We start from the raw sequence: 16,523 nt of genomic DNA, 5'->3' as shown, positions 1-16,523 counted from the left end.
AGTTCTCTTTCTCTCACTCTGTACTTAGAACTGCTTACTGAGATGCACTAGCTCATATATTTGAACTATAACAATGGCCTTGCCTCTGGGATGTACACTGCTCAGTAATTGTTAGATAGCTATGGAAAAGGGCTTACATGTCTGTGCAGAGCATGAGAATAATGCCTTGTGTTTCTCTCCATTACTACTGAAGAATGGGTAATTACATCTCTATGCTGAAAATTCATCTACAATACAACTACCTTAAAACCAAACTTGAACTGGGATGTCAGAAAAGGAAGTGGAAATAAATATGGTCTAAATCCAAGAAAATTTCAATTTCTGGTATGCTAACTACCCAAAAGAGCTTTGTAAGACTGAACTGAACTTACTGGATACTGTAACTGCCAGAGGATTTATGGGGCTATTGGAGATTTTAAGTACTTCTGCAGGAATTTCCCCCAAGATCAGTAACTTATGTGAGATGGTTAAAAAGAATTTTAAAAGGATCCCAAGAGAGCAACTGCCAGAGCGTTAAGTCTCTGCTCTGCTAGTCCATTTAGTGTAAGAAGAGGAAACTGGGGGCGAACCTCAAATTTTTACTTTTTCTTCCACTCATTATCAGCAACACATATATTGTCTTAGCAACAGGCGCTGACTCCGTGGGTGCTCTGAGGCTGGAGCAGCCATGGAGAAAAGTTAGCGGGTGCTCCACACCCACCGGCAGCCAAGCTCCCCCCTCCTCGCCTCCTTCTCCCCACCCTGCCACCAAGCACGCCGCGTCCTCTCTCCTCCCCATCCCTCCCAGCGCTTCCCACCACCCCCCGCCACCTAACAGCTATTTGGCGGTGCTTAGGACTTTCCAGGAGGGAGAGAGAGGAGCGGGGACACGGTGCGCTCAGGGGAGGAGGCGGAGAAGAGGCGAGGCAGGGGCGGGGACTTGGGGAAAGGGGGTGGAATGTGGGTGGGAATGGGGTGGGGCTGGGGTGGGAAAAGGCAGGGTGGGGCAGGGACTTTGGGGAAGGAGTAGAATGAGGGTGGGGTGAAGGTGGGGCAGGGGCTGGGGGGCCAAGCACCCACTGGGGAGAGGGGAAGTTGGCACCTATGGCCCTGGCTGGTTCAAATCTAATGCCCTACACCTCAAAGGAAGCAACATAAATGGAGTATTTCATATTTGGGAGATGGAAGAAATTAACTCAAAGGGGGCACTTGTGAGAAGTAATCATTGACTCAATAGGAAAGGCATGGCTTTGTTCCTAAGATGCTATACAAACCAGGCTCCAGTCTGCCATTCAGCAGGCTCTCCTGCACCTGCATGGAACCTCACGGAGGTCAATAGCCAATGTGGAGCCAGCTGCAGCAGTGGGGCTTTAGAAAGCAGTTCTATGATGTGCTGAAAAAGCGGACACTGCCAACTAACCTGGAAGGTGGGTCCCTTTTCACAATTACTCATGGATATAAATGCTGCTTCTTGCACTTGTTAGGGGACTATTAGCTGACAATTATGTTTGTTTAAAAGAACTGAATAGTGAGCTATAGGCTTTGATACACTTCATTGACCTGGGATTTTAGGATATTTTGACCTGGATATTAGAAAACACTATTTCACTGGGAGGGTGGTGAAGCACTGGAATGGGTTACCTAGGGAGGTGGTGGAATCTCCATTCTTAGCGGTTTTTAAGGCCTGGCTTGACAAAGCCCTGGCTGGGATGATTTGGTTGGGTTGGCCCTGTTTTAAGCAGGGAGTTGGACTAGATGACCTCCTGTGGTCTCTTCCAACCCTAATCTTCTATGATTCTGTGATTTCATATAAATGATAAATTTCCCAGGCAGGGCATGTGAAATGTGACATGCAACTTTCTCTAACAATAATGGGAGTGAGAGAGTCAAGATGAGTGAGGTAATATCCTTTATTGGACCAACTTCTGTTGCTGAAAGAGACAAGTTTTTGAGCCACACAACTCTTCTTCAAGTCCTGGGACCTGACATGGCTACAACTACACTCCATACAGTAATGAGAGTTGTGAATCTTATTCTCCATGCCTGCGAGAGGGACAGAGGGTGCAGCAGGGTGGTGACCTCAGCCCATGAGGGCCACAAGTTCTGACCCTATCACATGAGCCCAAGGCCCATCACCAAAATCCAGAATAATTTACATCTAGGAAATGTCCACTTTAGTCTCTTAACCGCACTGGAAACTGTCCATGAGTTGTGACGAGTAAGCAACACCACGCCAGTACCTCAGTTAGGTCCCTGTGCATTCCTACTTAACCCACTGTGGCCTGCCGGTGCTGAGAGGAAGGCAAAAATTTCCCTGGTCCTCTGCCAATTTGGCCCCTGGTAGAAAATATTCCTTTCTGACCTCCTAAACAGGTGATTGGCTAGACTCACAGCATCCATCAGGCTGGGTTCCCATTCTTATTTCAGATGGGTAGGGTGGGATGCTGGAACCGAGCCGAAAGAGGTTCCACATGGCCCTGTTCTGGGTTAAATCCTGAGAGCTGGGGAATGCTGGCCAATCAGCCCAGTCTCCCCTAGCTGGCCAAGGGGTGCCAGAGACTCCCATGGAAGGAGCTAGCTATTTTCACCTGGCAAGTGCCTCCTTCCCTTGCTACTGGGACTGCCCCCCTTTCACCACTGGCCCCATCAATTTCCACCATGTTGATATGGGTGGATGGCATTTTCCATGGAATGCTAAGCCACTAGAGCAGCTTAGAAATCCAATTTAAACAAATGTTAAGAAACCGCCACAATTCTATCAAGTTTCCTTATCAGTTTAACTGGTAACTCTCACTTCATGACCTGTAGATAAATGCAAAACACTTTCTAGATATAAAACTCAAAATGTATGTTTATAGGTTTCTTTCATATGTCACTGGAATCAACCAGCTAAGTAACTCACTCACTGTCCAATTGTAGCCACAACCAAGCAAGTGTCTCAAGTTCCAAAGATAATTTAAAGGGAAGGTTTCTCTAGTCTACACTTTTGTAATTGTTTCTGGGATGTTTAGGGGAAATTTAGAAGAGGCAGAGGGAAGAGATAACTTTGAACTGCAATATGTCCATGAGAGCAAAAACATCCGAGGAGTGGGGATATAAAATTTTGATCCCATAAATGAAGACTGAGTATCAAATAGCTTTCTGGCTGTTGTTTTCCTACAATTACTTGCTTATGTAATTTATCTTGTTTTGAGAACAAATGTGAGTAGATTTAGCTGTGCCTGGTCTGAAAATAACCAGGAGCAAACACAGGATGAACAATTAAAGGAAAGATTGCTCTGCCTAGAAATGCATCAGCAAACAGATGAGCTAGCTTCTCTTCCACATACTGAGTTATGGTAAAGAGTGTTTCCTCAGACAGTTAATAGGCTGCTCTGTGTTCTGTCTTTTTGGAGACAGAAGACTTAATAATTTCTAGGTGTCCAATGAGAAGGTGTCCCCTTCTGTTATAGGCATTATCACATACGTGCTCCTCTGTTGGGCCTTAGGTCTGCAAAGCAGTTTAGTAAATTCTTAGATTAGTTGACTTAACAGAACTACTCATGTGCTTAAAGTTAACCATGAGTTTAAATGGTCTTTGGGCCCAACCATACAAAGTGCTGACCTTCTGAGGCCTTGTCTTCATTAGGAAAAAAAGCGTGTTCTTAACTTGAATTTGCCAAGTTGAGTTAACTAATGTAGGATACAATCCTAGATAAGACAACACTAAGGTCCCCTGTAGCCTTTAACTTGACCTGCTAACTTGTTTGAAGCTACCAACTATCTTGTCTTCACCGGGGTTTTACTTCAAGGCAAGAACACAGCTTTTTTCCTAGTGACAAAACAGCCTGAGAGCTGCTGCATGGCCTCAACTCCCACCGTAGTCAGAAGGCATTCAGTACCACATATGACCAATCTCTTAGACTATGTGCACATCCAGAAAAATAGGTGTGTTCTTACAGTAAGGTAGCTCACACGTTGTAAGATCCTAGTGTAGACAGGCCGAGTTGTAGTTTTTACCTTGATATGCTAACTATCTATTGTAAATATCCATACGTTCTTCCTGCTGTATAAACAGCCTTAGAGAATGGCAATGTAAGGTCATTATCCCACCATTAAGATACTTATAGTATTTCACTGTCCACCAATCTTTAAAAAAACAGATTAAAGTGATACTAAGGAGAGAGAAACAGAAAATGGTTACAACTCACCCTCAAATAAAACACATTGCTAGTGTCCAAGACTTAACTTTAGCAAGCTACAATCTTTGCCTATACAGCTTTCTCATTTATATCAAACTAACAGCAACTCCAGCCCTTCCAGTAGGATGATTCAACACACACAGAATCAGATTGTGCTGTCCTCTCTGTGATGAATAACTAAGGGGTTCTCTCTCCTTTTTAATAGTCCATAAACCTCTGGCATGTGGTTTTTTTTGACATGTATCCCCAGATAAACTTTGTCTCCCCATCTGTTTGTCTCGTCCTGTTGTCTTATCATCCCCCTGTGGACTTGTGTGTAAATGTAACTTCTATCTCTCGCATCACCGTGCTCAATTACATTGGAGACACAGGCAAACAACATCCCTTTGTCTAAGACAAGCTTTCTTATCAAGTCTGCCTCCAAAACATATTTTAGGAACATATGCCCAGCACACATACATAACTCTTTATGCACCATCCATCCATAACTCACACAATCATATTCATGACCAGCGTGTAGCCAGTTCTGACACTTACTCAATACACTTTTATAGTACAATAATATTGTATGCAATCTGTCAATTCAATTGCTTATTTTGGGGGGGGGGTTAGGCCCCCTGTTCTCCCCTTGGGTTGTGTAGACCGTCACTATCGCAGATAGATAGAAATATTTTGTGCCTTATTTATACCACAGTGTAAAGGAATGCTCAGGACACATAATATAATCCACTGCTGTGCAACCTCTGTTAAAGGATTGCATGAGAATGCAATACCTTAAGAAAGCTAGGCTAAAGGGTGCTGTAGCAACTCCTAACTCAGATACTATTTTTTTCCTGATTGTAATGTCTCAATCCTAGCAGCTATAATACTGCTTAAATAAATGGGTGTTGGAGATGTATAATTTAGAAAGTCACTGAAAATGGTACTTATGTATAGTATCCAAAACTAAAAGCTAGAATGAGAAAAGAGTTATTGACACTAGAGCCCGTACTTGTCATTTCTTTTCTACATTTAATGGCTCATTTACTTTTAAGTTTTAGTACTTTTTATCAGTTCTTACATTACAGACAAAATGTAAGACATTTCAGCTAAACAAAGGGACTTGAAATAGTAGCTTGAATTTGGTCCAATTTTATATTGTAAATCAGCATTTATTTCCCTATTATTAAAAGTTGTCTTCAAACTTACTGCAGTTGGCTAGGACCAATAAAATGCCATGATGGATAAACAGCAGAGTAAAAGAGGAGGTTAAAGGCAAAAAAGGCATCATTTTAAAAATTGGAAGTCAAATCCTGCTGAGGGAAATAAAAGGGGACATAAACCCTGGCAAGTCAAATGTAAAAGTATAAGAAGACTGGCCAGGAAAAAATGTGAAGACCAGCTAACTAAGGACACAAACACTAACTGCAAAAAATTATTGTTGTTATTATTATTTTTAAGTACATTAGAAGCAGGAAGCTTGCCAAACAGTCAGAGGAGCAACTGGATGATCAAGATGCTAAAGGAACACTCAAGGAAGAGTTGGACTAGATTAATTTTTTGAGTTAATTGTGTGAGTTAGCTTCAATTAATCGACAGCCCTACAAAAAACATTTCCTGAATCTTTTTCTTGTTTGTATTGTTACAGACATACCTGTTGATAGATATTTTGAAATAAATTACCAAAATAATTGAAACTAGTGTGATTTTGTGTTATTTTGACAAATAAATATGCAGAATTTTAAAATATTGTGAGCAAAATTTTTAATTTTTTGGCATATAATTCCCCCAGGAGTATACTAACTGTGGTATGCAGCCTATTGCTTAAATCAGTCTCTGTAACAGATGACTGGAGGATAAGCTAATCTAACACCTATTTTTAAATATGGCTCCAGAGGTGATCCTGGCAATTACAAACCAGAAGCCTAACTTCAGTACCAGGCAAATTGGTTAAAACTGTAGTAAAGAACTAAATGATCAGACACATAGATAAACATGATCTGATGGGGAAAAGTCAACATGGTTTTTGTAAAGGGAAAACATGCCTCACCAGTCTATTAGAATTCTTTGAAGGGGTCAACAAACATGTGGACAAGGGTGATCCAGTTGATATAATGCACCTGGATTTACAGAAAGCCTTTAAGAAAGCTCTTAAGCAAAGTAAGTTGTCACAGGATATCAGGGAAGGTGCTCTCATGGATCAGTAAAGATAGAAAACAAAGGATAGGAATAAATGGTCAGTTTTCACAAGGGAGAGAGATAAGTAGCAGGGTCCTGCAAAGATCTGTACTGGAGCCAGTATTGTTCAACATATTCATAAATGCTCTGAAAAAGGGGATGAAGAGTGAGGCGGCAAAGTTTGCAGATAAATTATTCAAGATAGTTAAGTCCAAAGCTGACTGCAAAGAATTACAAAGGGACCTCACAAAACTGGCTGATTAGGAAACAAAATAGGAGATTAAATGCAAAGTAATGCACACTGGAAAACTTAATCCAACTTTATATACAAAATGATAGGGTCTAAATTAGCTGTTGCCACTAAAGAAAGATCTTGGAGTCAATGTGGATAGTTCTCTGAAAACATGTGCAGTGGTAGTCAAAAAAGCTAACAGAATGTTAGGAACCTTTAGGAAAGGGACAGATAAGTCAGAAAATATCATTGTGCCACTATATAAATCCATCTATATACATTTGATTTTAAAGCCAATCTATGATTTTTGGTGAGCCTAACTCATGATTTTTGAACATTTGGGATTGGCAATACTGCCTATAAGCAGTAAATAGACCCAGCAAGTGAACAAGGGGTGGAGGCAAACCTCACACTAACAAGTGGAGAAGACAGCATGATGTCTATAACCAGAGGAGAGAGAAGTTTGGCCTGGGTTTTAATTTTCAGAATAATACACTTCAAAGGTTTATAGACCTATAAAGACAGGGCAGGGATGCTGGAACAATTTGTACAGTGGGGGTGCTGGGAGCCACTGAACCAAACTGTAAACTCTGTATATGATGGAAATCACATCAAGCCAGGGGGTACAGCAGCACCCTCAGCACCCTAGTTCCAGCACCTATGAGAGAGGGGACTGAACCTCACACGTGATAAGCAACTGAATCAACAGGATTGTATACAATACCACTGTATTATAGAAGTGGATAGAATTAGGTCATTTCTGCAAGCTAATGACACACTGGTGACTAATATCATTGTGAAATGTCTGTATTAACACTATAGGAAGAATTAAGAATACTCATTGATATTTTGTTTTAAAGTGTGTGGCCAAACAAAGGAAGGAACAGTTCCCACCTAGACAAGAATGGGGCAGCTATCTCCTATGTAAATCCAGCATAGTAGAATCAAAACAATGAAAACCCCATTTACAAAGGCAGGGATGAGAAACCCACAGGAAGGGAAGAACCGTATGAGGTCAGCTTCCTGGTGGACTCAGAAAGCTGAGGGCTTCCTGCCTTCTGAAGTAAGGTCATTGAACTTTGGGAGATATAAGCAAGGATAGAAGCCATCTTTAGCATCCATCACTGGACAGACAAGAGACCAGTACTCTTGCCCCCTTAGAAAAATGAGTCCTTCAACCAAGGGTGGGGCAGATGTCGAAGTCTCTGGCAACTGAATATAGGTGAGGAACCTGCTTTCACCTAGGAAGACATGGGTAGCTAGCACCTTGTACTATTCTGGAAGATCCTGACTGAGGGAAAACCAGCCATGGCTGGGAAGAAAAATGATTGAGAGAAACCATCTTGAACAACATGTGCGTCTTGCTAGATTAAGTTTTAGATTTTTAGATGCACTTTAACTTTTATTTGTTTGTAACACTTTCTAATTTTATTCCTCTTACTCATCACTTAATCTATGTGATAATTTTAATACATTTGGTTTATTTTACTATAAACCAAATCAGTGTGATGTTTATAGGGAAGAGTGTATTCACACTAGTTAAGTTAATAAGCTGTGATATGTCTGTGTGTCTTTAAGGGAATGAACAAACCATATTATTTCTCTGAACTGTCCAGGAGAGGGATGGACATTGCAGAGCACATGGTTTTGGGAAAATATCGGGACTGGGAATGTGTTGGAGTCACCCTGCAAGTAGTAACCAAAGTGGATGGAAACCAGAGTGAGCTGCTGGGGTCAGAGCTGCTGAACCAGGGCTGTCTAGAAAACAGATGCTCAGGGTGTGACCTGCATGATGGTAGGCTGGTTTGGAGCAGTCCAGGTTGGGAGCTACAGCAACTATGAGGTACCCAGGGTTACAGGGCAAGTGGTGACACAACGCCTCACTGATCTGAACTGCAACCCAGAATATGACACTTACCTATTTAGGAACCTACGTGGCTGATTTTTAGTGGGACCAAGGATTCCTAGCTCCCTTGCCTCTTACATTCCTGGTTCCCATTGAGATGGGAGGGTGCCTTAGTCATCCAAGTTTGGAAAGTCTAGCCTGAGTCTTTAGTGCTCGCAAAGGGCTTTGAGATCCTTTAAGATGCCTTAAAAGAGATTAACTTTTCCTGTCTACATGGTGATCAGTGTCAATACTGTATGCCCATGAGGAAAAAAAAATCATTGCTCTAAAAATGTAATCCTAGTTTAGATGTAGTCTCATGCTGCCCCATTTCTGTAGAACATTGAACCCTTCTATGGAGTGCTGAGATCAATCATTATACCTGCCTTACATTTTACCAGGAAGCTAGAACTTAGATGGCTAACACATAGGCTACACCTAAAACTTCGGTCGACCTAGCTACATTGCTCAGAGCCGTGAAAAACTTCATAACCTGTGTGATGTAGTTAAGTCGACCTAACTCTCACTGTAGATGCATCTAGGTCAACAGAAGAATTAATCTGTTGACCTACCTACCACCTCTCGAGGGGTGGATTTACTACATCAGGGGTTCTCAAACTGGGGGTCGTGACCCCTCAGGTGGTCACAAGGTGGGTACAAGAGGGTCGTGAGCTGTCTGCTCGGTGGGGCTGACATCCACAAGCAAAAATTAAATAAAATTAACCCCCCCATTTTTAATTTATAGGGGGGCAAAGTCAGAGGCTTGCTGCGTGAAAGGGGTCACCAATACAAAAAGTTTGAAAACCACTGTACTGTAGCGATAGGAAAAAACTAGGGCTGTCGATTCATCACAGGTAACTCATGGGGGCGGTGGGAAGTGGCGCGGGACGAGGGATGTGCTGGCCGCGGCTTTCTGCCTCCCGCATTGGCCTGGGACGGCGAACCGCCGCCAGTGGGAGCCGTGATCGGCCAAACCTGCCGACGTGGCAGATAAACAAACTGGCCCAGTCCGCCAGGGTGCTTACCCTGGTGAGCCACGTGCCAGAGGTTGCCGACCCCTGCTTTAGAGCCTAAAAGTCCACTCAGTCCTACTTCTTGTTCAGCCAATCGCTAAGAGAAACAAGTTTGTTTACATTTGCAAGAGATAATGCTGCCCTCTTCTTATTTACAATGTAACCAGAAAGTGAGAACAAGTGTTCCATGGCACTTTTGTAGCCGACATTGCAAGGTATTTACGTGCCAGATATGCTAAACATTCATATGCCTCTTCATGCTTCAGCCACCATTCTAGAGGACATGCTTCAATGCTGATGATGTTCATTTAAAAAAAAGTGTTAATTAAATTTGTGACTAAACTCCTTGGGGGAGAATTGTATATCTCCTGCTCTGTTTTACCCACATTCTGCCAAATAACATACAATTTCATGTTATAGCAGTCTCGTATGATGACCCAACACAAGTTCATTTTAAGAACACTTTCACTGCAAATTTGACAAAATGCAAAGAAGGCACCAATGTGAGATTTCCAAAGATAGTTACAGCACTCGAGCCAAGGTATAAGAATCTGAAGTGCCTTCCAAAATCTGAGAGGGAGAAGGTGTGGAGCATGCTGTCAGTAGTCTTAAAAGAGCAACACTCTGATGCAGAAACTACAGAACCCAAACCACCGAAAAAAGAAAATCAACCTTCTGCTGCTGGCATCTGACTCAGGTAGTGAAAATGAACATGCATCAGTCTGCACTGCTTTGGACTGTTGTCAAGCAGAACCCATCATCAGTATGGACGCATGCCCTCTGGAAAGCTGGTTGAAGCATGAAGGGACATATGAATCTTTAGCGCACTTGGCACATAAATATCTTGTGACACCGGCTACACCAGTGCCATGCGAATGTCTGTTCTTACTTTCAGGAGATATTGTATACAAGAAGCAGGCAGCATTATCTCCTGCAAATGTAAACAAACTTGTTTGTGTGAGTGATTGGCTGAATAAGAAATAGGACTGAGTGGACTTGTAGGCTCTAACATTTTACGATGTTTTATTTTTGAATGCAGTTTTCTTTTGTACATAATTCTACATTTGTAAGTTCAACTTTCATGATAAAGAGATTACACTACAGTACTTGTATTAAGTGAATTGAAAAATACTATTTCTTTTGTTTTTTACAGTGCAAATATTTGTAATAGAAATAAATATAAAGTGAGCACTGTACACTTTGTATTTTGTGTTGTAATTGAAATTAATATATTTGAAAATGTAGAAAACATCCAAAAATATTTAAATAAATGGTATTCTATTACTGTTTAACAGCGCGATTAATTGTGATTTTTTTATCATGTGATTAATTGCTATTAATATTTTTAATCACTTGACAGCCCTAAAAGACCCCTTCCAATTGCTGTAAAGTGTCTACAGTACAGAGCTACAGCAGCATAGCTGCATCGCTGCCATAGGTGGCCAGTATAATAGACCAGGGGAGGCTAAACTTCTCCTGGCGCAGCCACTGCCACCGGACACCAGGTTGCGGATTTTTGTGGTTTGCACAGGCTAGGAGTGGGCTTCTGCTGGAGGAAATTTTTGCTTATTATTATGCACCATGCAGGTTCCTGGGCAGCTGAGAAGGCAGTATCTGCTCCTCAGCTTCCTGGGTTTCCTGCTGGGCAGCTCGGGGTCTCGGGAGGGGAGACACAGCGTAGTGTATTTCCCATTCGGCAGCTGGGGCTGGCCTGGAGCTCCTCTGGCCATGGGCGGGAGGTGCGGGTGGGAGCTCAGGATTCCGGCTGCTGGCATGGGAGGCATTCGAGGTTCCGGCAGGCAGAGGGGTGGGGCCTTAACTGATGTAGGATGCCAATGAAGGGAATGCTTAAGCAAAGTAAGGCCCCCATTCAGAAAGGCACTTAAGGATGTGCTTACATTTAAGCATGTGACTAGTAGTCAACACACATAACATTCCCATAAGCCAATTTTCTCTACTGACTAACGCAGTCCACGCAACTGAACAGCCAAACAAAAACAATGTACATCTTGCACAGATGCCTAATAATCACTAGACACACAGGGTCAGATGGATCCCTGGGGGAAATGAGTTCCAGAGGGGCAGACAACCCCAACTGAGAATATTCTGTCATCAGCCTCCGGGAGTTCAACCCTGGAAAAATACAGCAGAAGGATGAAAAGACTGTTTTGTGGTTAAAGCACTGGGCTGGCACTCATCTCACTAATGGCTTTTTGCTTACCTGATAATATCATTACATATTTTAGTAGGATATCTTATGCATGCCAGGCTCTGCTCAAGAGACTAAAGTCTGGAATAGACTGAGACCCACTGGTATGGCTGCAAGGAGAAGTTTGCATATAATGAATATCTGTAGAATGCCTAGTTCTTGCCAGTCATGTCAGAATCTCCTTTTAAATGAAAGTTGATCCATTTTCCTCATTGCTGTCCTCTGAAAGCTCATTTGTATTTCTCAAGTTGTCTTAAATAAAAGGGACAATCCCGAGAAGTGCTGAGCACCTGTAACTCCTCTTGTAGTCAATTACAGTTACAGAGTACAATTACAGAGTTGTGGGTACTCTGTACGTCTCAGGATTGGGCCCAAAGTTTTGAATGAAAATTGCCATTTCATTCTAAGTTGAATGTTATTGCGATACAGAGCAGAAATACAAAGAGTTGGCAAGCACAATACAGACAGTAAGCCAGGGCTGTAGTAGTATTCTCACTAGGTTGGGTCCAATACAGAAAGCTAAGTTTAATTACTAATACATAGTTGACCAAATTCCGCACTCAACTCCAGACATGAAAGCCCCCTATTTTTAAATCCTTATTGATTTGAATCCATTGGGGTTGCATAGCTATGTATCCGAGAGCAGAAGTGGTCTTTGTATCAGTCAAACACAACTACAACTGTGTGAAAGCTGGCAGTTTCCATTTTACAACATGCACTTTGTGAGTTCAGATGCCCGGTGTTTTGTTTTCAGAACTCAAACTCAAAGAAAAAATCAGCTGAAACTGCTAATTTTACCTTGTTTTAGGTTTACCTAGTTTCCACCAACCCCAAAGTTCTCCCAAAGTTCCAAGGTCCACTTGAAACTTGGATGTAGTTTGGTGCAAGGTTTGTGATTTTGGCAAACTGGACCCAAATTTCAGGTTTGCATGGATTTCATTATGAAAGTTTTATATAGACTTAATAAAAATCCATTGAGCAAGTGTTTGTTTTTCTGCCTTCCCTTTCTGGGACACAAATCTGAGTCATCCAAACACCCACTAGGAATACTTTACACAAATATCGGTGCACACACATAGTATTGCCAACACCAAGCATTCCTAGGTCCTGAGTCAAACCCTCCAAAAATCTTGAGTTTTATCAAAAACAATCTCATGATTTTAAAACCAACCAACCAAAATTTTACAGTTCATGTTTTTAAGCTTCGCTCTGGAACCAGAACAAATAGAAACTTCGTTTTAATTTTTTTTAAAAATAGAGATTCTCACATGATCCAGAAGCTGGAACAACATCAGATATGCAATACAAATCATGGGAGTTGGTAACAGTGTGAGGCTTGCCACCCTTTCAGTGTTGTATTGACAAAGAGACTTCTTCACATCATAGACATATATCAAGCATAGGAAGCTGGAGGTCCAAACTCTCAAGTAGTGAGAAAGTACCTGTGATTACTGGTTGTTTAAAATTTGAGGGGACTGATGTATTGAAAACAATGGTTTTGTTTGTTTGTTTGTTTGTTTTTGTGGGAAGCAAATCAATCTACAGCTTTCTGTACCAAGATATGAATATCTTTTCTACAGTGAAGCTCTAGTTAGTCACTTGCTCCGTCTATGCCGTAAGCAGGGCTGGCTTGCGAACTCTTTAGATTCCGGTACTTCAAACTCATACAACTCTATTATACAGTATTTAAAATGAAATTAGTCATCTTCCCACAGCCAAACTGATGTTCTCTTACATCACTTGCAGATAGTTATTAATAACCACTGCTAATACTCTCTGACATTTATATTGCACCTTTCATCCCAAAGGCTTTTCTATGCTTTACAAGCTATGTACATACAGGCAACCTCAGCCCCTTCCATGCAAAAACGCACTTGGCTGAAAGTACAAAAGCTATGCCATAATCTCCCTCCTTGTGAGCAGAATTAGCAGTGATACTATTTGTAAGTATGGGACAGGAGGGTCTAGGGCCTCCCCAGAAGATTAAAGGCCCATCCCCTCAACTGAGGGGGAGATGAACCACTAGGCCCAGTCCACAAGTTAGTACCAGTATGTGGGACAATGAAAGAAAAAACAGGAATGGGAGTGAGGCACAAGGTTAAAAATGAGGGAGCCTGAAGCTCTCACTGAGCAGAGAACCCTAGACCGTGTCCACTGCTCCTCAAAGGTGTGTAAGGCGTAAGTGGATACTGCCTAGAGGAAATCTGCCTGGAGACATGATTGGATGGGGGACTGGAAATAGTCCCTAAAGTCAGAGTAACCCTCTCCCTAGCTTCCTCCTCCTCATGTGATAGATGGCCATCTTTGCCAGTGCCAGGAGGAGACTGGCGACGAGGTCCTGTGACTTTGTGGGGCCATGGATGGGGTGCACATGAATTAGGAGATGTGGGAAAATGTTCAGCCAGAATCTCTTAAGTTATGGAGAAGCTCGGGGCGGTTCCAGGCACCTGCACGCCAAGCGGGTGCCTGGGCCGGCAAGCCAGGGGGGGCGCTCTGCCGGTTGCCGGGAGGGCGGCAGGCAGGTTGCCTTCGGCAGCATGCCTGCGGAGGGTCTGCTGGTCCTGCGGCTTCGGCGGACCTCCCGCAGGCGTGCCGCCGAATCCGCGGGACCGGGGACCTCCCACAGGCAAGCCCTCGAAGGCAGCCTGCCTGCCGGGCTTGGGGCGGCAAAATACCTAGAGCCGCCCCTGGAGGAGCTGGAAGTGGGGCTGCAACCCCAATAGACACACACATCCCTCCATCACTGAAATACTGACACCCCTTGGGTGGAAGGCAGCTCTTTAACCACACATAGCAACATTATACATTAGTTTCAGGTTAGAAGTGGAGATGAATACTATATCCAGTTGAAATTGAAGGGGGGAATTTACTGTAATGTAATTTTCCAGACTGGAATTTGGCCAGGAGAAGAGGACCAGTCAAAGGGGCATCTTTTTAGTTGCTAGGCCAAAATCTGACCTACTTAGACAGATGTTCCAAACAGAAACCAAAATTTTCAGCTGGCCTCACTCTGGGCTCTGAATTGCATGTGAGATGTTGCCTGCTGAAATTCTGAGGCCACTTTTTGAAAAACTGGACCTTTTATGAAGCCTTCTGGGGTAGTGTTTTGTTGTGTTTATTTAATTTAACATTGCTGCGTCAAGAATTTAAAAAACAAAATGGCAAGAGACTTCAGCCCTGTCATAGGTTTATTCCCCACTTTGAACTTTAGCGTCCACAAGATGGGGACCTGCATGGACTCCTCTAAACTAAAATCCTAGTTTAGATCTGGTAAAGCTGCCACCAGCCAGGTTTTTAGTGTCTGGCACACTCTCTGTTCCCCCAAACTTTCCCTGGGGAACACAGATCCAAACTCCTTGAATCTTAACACAAAGGGAAATAATCTATTCCCCCCACCTTCTTCCCCCTCCCCTAGTCCTTGGGAAAGGTACCTTGAATTAAACAAAGAGGGATTCCCTATCCCCCTTCCCTTCCCCTGAAAATCCAAACAAGGGAAGAAATCAATCAAGTTCTAAAAAGAAAAGGATTTTATTAAAAGAAAGAAAGAAAGAAAGTACACTCTCTCTGTAACACCAGGATGGAAAAAATTACAGGGTCTAACTTATAAAACTGGAGAGACTTCCCCCCGCTCCTGTCTCAGAATAATCAAAGTAACAGCAAACAGAAATAAAGATATTTCTCCAGCAAACACACAATTGCAAATGCAGAAATTAATTATAAGACTAATCCGCCTTTCTAATACTCACTATACTGGATAGTAGAAAATACTTCAGGAAAACTTGGAGAACTTGGAGATATGTCTGGCCTCTCTTAGATCCAAAGAGAGAACAAAGACCCCAACAAAGAACACAGACAAAGACTTCCCTCCACAGAGATTTGAAATTATCTTGTCCCTTGTTTGGTCCTCTGGTCAGGTGTTCGTCAAGTTACTGCTTGTTAACCCTTTACAGGTAAAAGAGACCTTAACCCTTAACTATCTGTTTATGACAAGCCCAAAACCTGCAATGATCTCTGCATAGGTCTAGCCTTAATAAGTATCTCATTGCAATAAAAAAAAAGTGCATAAGGGCCACATCCTATAATTGTATGAATTTACTCTTCAGACGTATTTTTATGAGCTTCAGGGATAAATCATCTCAGTTTTAGATGATGTAGCAGTATCCAGAGGATGAATCCCATCAAAGGCAAAGAAATCATCCCAACCTTCCCCTGAATGCAGTGGTGGAATTCTAATGAAGAGCTCTGAAGAGCCTCATATATCACTGGCTAAGGACTTCAGTGGTGGGGAGGCATTTGCACTCAGGTGAATTTTTACCCACAATGAATAAGAACAGACACCAGATTTATTTTTCCTAGTCCAGAGACAAACTTTACAAAATACTGTTGCTGTCTTTTGGGACAGAATAAAAGATTTTTCTCTCAACATTTATTTGGAATTAAAGATGCTTTAAAGCAAAATTTTGATATGACTTAAATGCTTGTGGAAGGCAGTGTGCTGAAAGCCTTAGAATGAAACCTTCTATTTATCCACAGAGAGTTTCAGCAGTATGTTTCGCCACTCTGCTGCACAAATATGCCTCAGGTCTGATCTGGCAGGATCACCTGAAAGGTTGAGTTGGTGATCCTATGAACTACTAATGCTGTAAACAATCAAGTCTCACTTTTTAAAAATAAAACTAAGTAATAACCTTACTACTGAAAAAAGTGACAAAGAGTCCTGTGGCACCTTATAGACTAACAGAAGTATTGGAGCATAAGCTTTCGTGGGTGCATCTGACGAAGTGGGTATTCATTCACCCACGAAAGCTCATGCTCCAATACTTCTGTTAGTCTATAAGGTGCCTCAGGACTCTTTGTCGCTTTTTAC

The 16,523-nt window shown here is 42.3% G+C and overlaps 1 protein-coding gene across 6 annotated transcripts in view; it reads right to left on the bottom strand.

Moving 5' to 3' along the window:
• FAM184B (family with sequence similarity 184 member B) overlaps positions 1-16,523 on the bottom strand; it is an 88,151-nt gene that overhangs the window by 70,054 nt on the left and 1,574 nt on the right. The gene's annotated exons all lie outside the window — the stretch shown is intronic.

The sequence above is a fragment of the Mauremys mutica genome, chromosome 5 (assembly GCF_020497125.1).
Source record: "Mauremys mutica isolate MM-2020 ecotype Southern chromosome 5, ASM2049712v1, whole genome shotgun sequence".
Taxonomy (NCBI): domain Eukaryota; kingdom Metazoa; phylum Chordata; order Testudines; family Geoemydidae; genus Mauremys; species Mauremys mutica.
Note: the sequence above shows the minus strand (reverse complement) of the source record. Positions and strands in the feature narration are given on the sequence as shown.